Source organism: Bos taurus, chromosome 24 (assembly GCF_002263795.3).
Source record: "Bos taurus isolate L1 Dominette 01449 registration number 42190680 breed Hereford chromosome 24, ARS-UCD2.0, whole genome shotgun sequence".
In the NCBI taxonomy this organism is placed as follows: domain Eukaryota; kingdom Metazoa; phylum Chordata; class Mammalia; order Artiodactyla; family Bovidae; genus Bos; species Bos taurus.
The window spans coordinates 14,392,681-14,398,680 of NC_037351.1; the positions used below are offsets into that span (position 1 = coordinate 14,392,681).

Genomic DNA, 6,000 nt, shown 5'->3' on the forward strand with positions numbered 1-6,000 from the left:
GCGAAGAGTCAGACACGACTGAGCAGCTAAGCATGCATGCACAGCATCTTACACGGTGCTTCGTGAAGGGACCACACTTGACTGTTTGCCTGGTGGAGTCTTCTACAACCATCTGACTCCCCTCACAGCTGAGCTGGTTGCAGCCCACTGAGCTGCCCCCTTGTTCTTCCTCCTGTCCTGAAGGGGCTCTCCTCTTTCCTTTCCTAGTTTAACCCTGATTTCTTCTCAAAGTCTCCTTCTTCATAGTTTAAATAAAGCAGCATGATGTACAGAAGGATACTAAATTGGAGGAAGGGAAACATACGTGTTGGTAGCAGTTAAGTGTTTTTTGACTTGGGCAACCTTTAGTGTATCACATTCTTTCTCTGGGCCTCTACTTACCCATCCAATAAAGAAATAGTACCTAAGATTAAACAGACATAGAGAATAGACTTATGGACATGGGGAGAGGGGAGAAGAGGGTGAGCTGTATGGAAAGAGTAACATGGAAACTTATGTTATCATATGTAAAATGGATAGCCAACAGGAATTTTTCTGTATGGCTCAGGAAACTCAAACAGGAGCTGGGTTGGAATGGGGAGGGAGTTTCAAAAAGGAGGGGATATATGTATACCTATGGCTGATTCCTGTTGAGGTTTGACAGAAAGCAGCAAAATTCTGTAAAGCAATTATTCTTCAAATAAATTAAATTTTTTTTAAAAGAAATAGTATGTAAGATTGCTTCCAAGTACAATGAGTTTCAGGTTTTTCATATATTCACCTAATTTATCTTGTGGTTATTCTCTTATGTTCTGAACTGTGCATAGTGATGCTTATGTTCCTAAATGTATAGTTATTTATGCATGTTATGGATTTCCTCTGCTCAAATATCATTCAAAGCTCATCAAGAGTTTATTTTCTGGTACTACACCCAGCCTTCCTTTCAATACAATGATAACCATAACAAGAGGTTCAATAAACACTTATTGAATGGAATAAGATAGGCATAAAGGTGTCAGAAACACACATATAATCATTCTGCACTGTTTGGTCACGCTTTGCCTCACACAACCAAAACTCTATAAGGTGAAATGGAACAGGAGTTAAATTCTGCTGTTTTTCTCACACTTGCTCAAGGGGGAAAGTTAGATGATAATATCTTGAGGGTGCTTCAGGAAGATTTCTCTAAGTCTTTTTTTTTTTAAATTAAGCAATGGAGGACTTTTTTCAAAAACAATAACTTCATGTCATATAATCTTGCAAAATATTTAACAATTAATGAAAGATAATTTGGTTGAAATAGTGATGGAAATTGGAGCCCTCTTACATAATTTCTCTTTTGTGTACCCCCTTTCTGGACATTTGGGCAGAATGCTTGGATTTCTGGATAGACTAGGTGGTCTATCTTTAAGTTTCTATTTGACTCCATACTTCATATCAGACAATGGCATGGCTTATTATTTTTCTCTTATCCCCAGGCTTATGCCAGAAGCTGTGAAAGCTTTCAGAGATGAAGAAAATGTATCCTTTGTCATCACTGAGAAAGATGACCTGCCCCACATGCATGAAGCAAGTAAAGGGCCTCAATATAACAGCCCTGTACATTTTTCTGTCTATGGAGGAGCTGAAGCAGGTGGTCCTCATAGTCTCCTCCAGTTTTCACATTCTATGATTCTAAGTGTTAATGATGTAGCCATGTGTGTTAAGTGATCTGAGCTCAGGAGTAATGCACTATATAAATTCAAGGACCATTACATGCATAATCACAGCTGCTAAGCAGGGACAAATTCCCTGTTTGCATGATAACCTCAAGAAATCCCAAGGGGAACACTGTTTGAGACCAAAACACTAGTGTATATATATATATTTTAAATGTAAGAAAAGAAAGAAATGCTAATCCCAATGGCTCCCTAAGTTCTTCCTCAACATGTTGTTGCAAGCAAATCATTCATTTGTCATTTAGGAAAATATCCCAAATAACATTCTTCCCTGATTAAAATAAAACTTCCAGTGCTGGGCTGTGATGGTTGCCAGAAGTGTGTCTGGGTTAATTGCACACCTGCATTTTATTTCAAGTAAATTGCATGGAGCTCCCCTCTCTGTGCCTCTTACAAAGCAGGAGCCCACCTGTCTGGAGGCTCTTTGGGCAATGAAGGGCTGCAGAAAAAAAAAAAAAAATTAGTCATCCTCTTTTCTTCCTTGTGACTTCTTTGACCTTGAGACTTCTAATGGCATTTCAGACAAAATGAACATAATCTAATGGACAGCGGGGAAGAGGGAATGGCTGGGTACATCTGTCGTATTACTGGGCTGTCTGAACAGTCAATGAAGCAGGGCCAAACCATAAGAGGCCTGTTCAGTTTAGCTCCAGGGTCTGCAGAGAAGGAGCACAATCATTTATCTTTATTTACTGAACTCTGCTTTCTGTTTAAGAAAAAAAAATTGACAGGTTGACAAAAACCCACATTGGCGCTGCCTGCTGCCCAGAGATAAATGCTATTTGTGCTCTGGAGAGTCAAGGACAGCTCACGATGCCCTTTAGCTGGTTTCAGTGGGTGCCTATTACATGGAAACAAAAAATGCCAAGGCACCTGGATCTTCTTTCCCTATCAGCACATACACATCTTCCCGTCGAGGGATCCAGTAGATGAATCCACAAGAAAGAAGAAATAATGTGGCCCATGATTCTCCCAAGCAAGCAATCTAAATTGGAAGAATTTAGGCAAGAGAACCAGGGACAAAGATGAGTGGGAAATGTTGACTATCTCACAGATTTCTATATGAGGAAATGGTTAGAGACTGTCCATGGCATCCATAGCAGATGCATTCTGACATATCAATAAAGGGAGATACAAACAATGTATATTCCAGCTGCAGAGAAAACTTTACTCTGAGCAGGAATTTAAGAATAGGATCTGAAAGTCCTATCCACCAATACCTACTCCTTGCTGGATTATGCTGATCATGTCACTGACATTTTTAAGGTAACACCTACTGCTTGCTGCTGCTACTGCTGCTGCTAAGTCGCTTCAGTTGTGTCCGACTCTGTGCGACCCCATAGATGGCAGCCCACCAGGCTCCCCTGTCCCTGGGATTCTCCAGGCAAGAACACTGCAGTGGGTTGCCATTTCCTCCTCCAATGCATGAAAGTGAAAAGTCAAAGTGAAGTCGCTTAGTCGTGTCCGACTCCTAGCGACCCCATGGACTGCAGCCTACCAGGCTCCTCCATCCATGGGATTTTCCAGGCAAGAGTACTGGAGTGGGGTGCCATTGTCTCTATACTTTTATTAGAATAGTCATCACCAAAGTCAAATTCTTTTTCCTCAAGGAGTATCTAAAACTCTATTAGGAGTAAAAAAAATGTGAGAGCTTATTTTATTTTCCTTCTTTCTCTTATCTCATCTTTTAAAATTTCTATTTATAAAGGTTTTATAATGTTCATGATGTAATCATGCAATAATATACAGATATAATTTATAAATATAAAAAAGAGATATGTGCTTGAAACTTTTATTTACAATTGGGAAGTGCAATTTTAAAAATCTGAGATCATTTTTTAAAATGCAATATGATCATTTACAGTAATTCCCATGCTAATTGCCCAGACTTGAGATGCCCTAACATACATGGAGTTATTTTTTCCAGAAATTCTGGAAAACAGTGAACTCATTATCTCCCCTAGTTCTTAAAATAAATAATGCTGCACATTGCAATTATTACGCCATTGGTAAACATCACTCTTAGTCTTTCTACCAAATAGTTGGAAGAGAGAGCAGTGCTATTAATATTATCAATAGTCAAGCTTTGAGATAGTTTCTGCACTTGTCACTTGTCTCATGATATTTACATAAACCCAATAAGTCCCTTAGGGCAGGAGTCCACAGTCAGTCCCCTGTTAGGAACTGGGTCTCAGAGCTGGAGGTGAGTGGCTGGTGAAGCTTCATCTGTGTTTACAGCAGCTCCCCATTGTTTGTATTATTAACACTGCCTGAGCTCCACTTCCTGTCAGATCAGCAGCAGGATTGGATTCTCACAGAAGCTTGAACCCTACTGTGAACTGGACGTGTGAGGGATCTATGTTGTGTACACTTTATAATAATCTAATGCTTGAAGATCTGATTCTGCATTGTTGTCAGTTGCAAAATTATTTCATTATATATCACAATGAAATAATAATAGAAATAAAGGGCACAATATATGTAATGTGCTTAAATCATCCTGAAACCATTCCTCCCTTCCACCCTGGTTCATGGATTTATTGTCTTCCACAAAACTGGTCCCTGGTGCCAAAAAGGTCAGGGACCACTGCCTTATGGGACAGGATTTGGGAGTATGATTGGAGGGCATATGGAGGAAAATATAGCAAAGACTTTGAGGCTGTGATTTCCTGCATTTGGGCCCAGAAGAGTGTCTAGGAGAGTAGCAGAGACCCTGCAAGCCACAGTAAAGCAGTTTGGGGAATTGAAAAGGGCAGTCCAAGAATAGACTCATCAGTTTTCATGCTCTTGACTAACTTCATTGCTCCATATTCTATGGGTTTGCTTTGACTACATCCAAAAAAAGCAAATGAGATGCAGATGTGTGCCTGTGAAGGGTCCTAATGTTTGGAAAGGAAGTGAAAATTTGACCAGAGGTAGAGCCAGTATTTTGGAGCCCAGGCTAGCCAGGCTGCAAACTCCAGGGGGCCACAGTACTGAGGAGCCAAGGCACATTATTGGAGAGCTGGGATGTATGCAGGCAGGTGAGGATGGAAACTAGTGTCAGAGTAGGAAAGCTTGAAGAAGCTAGAAGAGACCCTACTGACAAAAAGCCATGATCTCATTACAGGAATGTTAATAATACAGACATCAGGGTATGGTTAGAATGAGAAGAGGCCACTCAGAAGGTGTGAATGGCAAGAGGTTAAATGACAGTGACGAGGAATACATTAGTTTTGGTTTCATACAACTGATCCTTGAATTCTCAGCAGTAGGACTTGAAGAAGAAAGCTGATACACTTGGCTCAAGACAAAATTGGAAGCTGTGGAGGCCAGCAGAGTGAGGAAAGCTCTCTTTCTGAAAGTCACGTTAATAATTTGTGAACTGTGGTGTCTGCTGGCCTGTAACATGTCCCTGTGTCAGGTTTTGTCATGTTCAGATAACTCTCCTTGACTGACGCAGCAGGATGGGGCCCCCAGAACCCGACCCTGCAAACCAGAGTCATTGAAGAAACAGTTTAATGAATCCAGTCTCAGATGCTGTGGATGTCACAAACTCCAGCAAGCCTGACTTCTCTTGCTCTGAGTTGTTTGCTAACATTGTTTACTAATTAATATTTTTACCCCCTTAATAAATAACTGCCAGGATATTTTTATTGCATTAACTAAAAAAGCAATAAATTTGTTACAAAGAATGTAGCTTATATACATTTCATCCATTTATTTAATGATTTACATAAAAACAATTTGGGAGAATTGTAAAGAATATTTTTGGAAAATGTCTTAACTCATTATTGTTTTCTATTCACTTTGTTATAATTGAATAATTCAATTCATAGCTGTTAAGAATAATTATTTTGAGATATTAAACATAATTATAATTTTCTTCCTTGCTGTTTATTTCTTATATTATTTATGTTGTTTTGTGCACTAGTATCCATAATGGCTGTCTACTTTTTATTCATTGAAATCAGTTCATGATATGAGTTTTTGTTTCTATTTAATTTAATAAGCACTGAACATTTAGCTCTATCATAGCATGCTATTAGATGCTGTAATAAAAGATGCTGGCATTGCAAGCTTTCAAACAGGATGGTCTAGAATACACCTTGGTATCAAACAAACAGCAATATCTCAGGGTTAAACAAACAACATGTTGTTTTCCTTTCATTTTAGAGCCCAATGCATGGCTTGGCAATTTTCCTTGGAGACAAGTTCTCCAGCACTTTTTGGGGTCTAGGATCTTTCCATCTCAAGGTTACGCCGTCTTCTAACATAAGGTTTCTAAGGTCCATTTGGAGGGAAAGAAAGCTAAAGGATTGCA

General features: G+C 39.3%; 1 long non-coding RNA gene across 1 annotated transcript in view; it reads left to right on the forward strand.

Annotated features, from left to right (window-relative positions):
* Positions 1-5,424, forward strand: part of LOC112444176 (uncharacterized) — a 73,619-nt gene extending 68,195 nt beyond the window's left edge. Inside the window, exons 5-6 of the long non-coding RNA XR_003032412.2 lie at positions 1,458-1,500; positions 5,140-5,424. This is a non-coding gene — a long non-coding RNA (uncharacterized lncRNA). The remainder of the gene's footprint in view (positions 1-1,457; positions 1,501-5,139) is intronic.
* Positions 5,425-6,000: the final 576 nt, after the last annotated feature.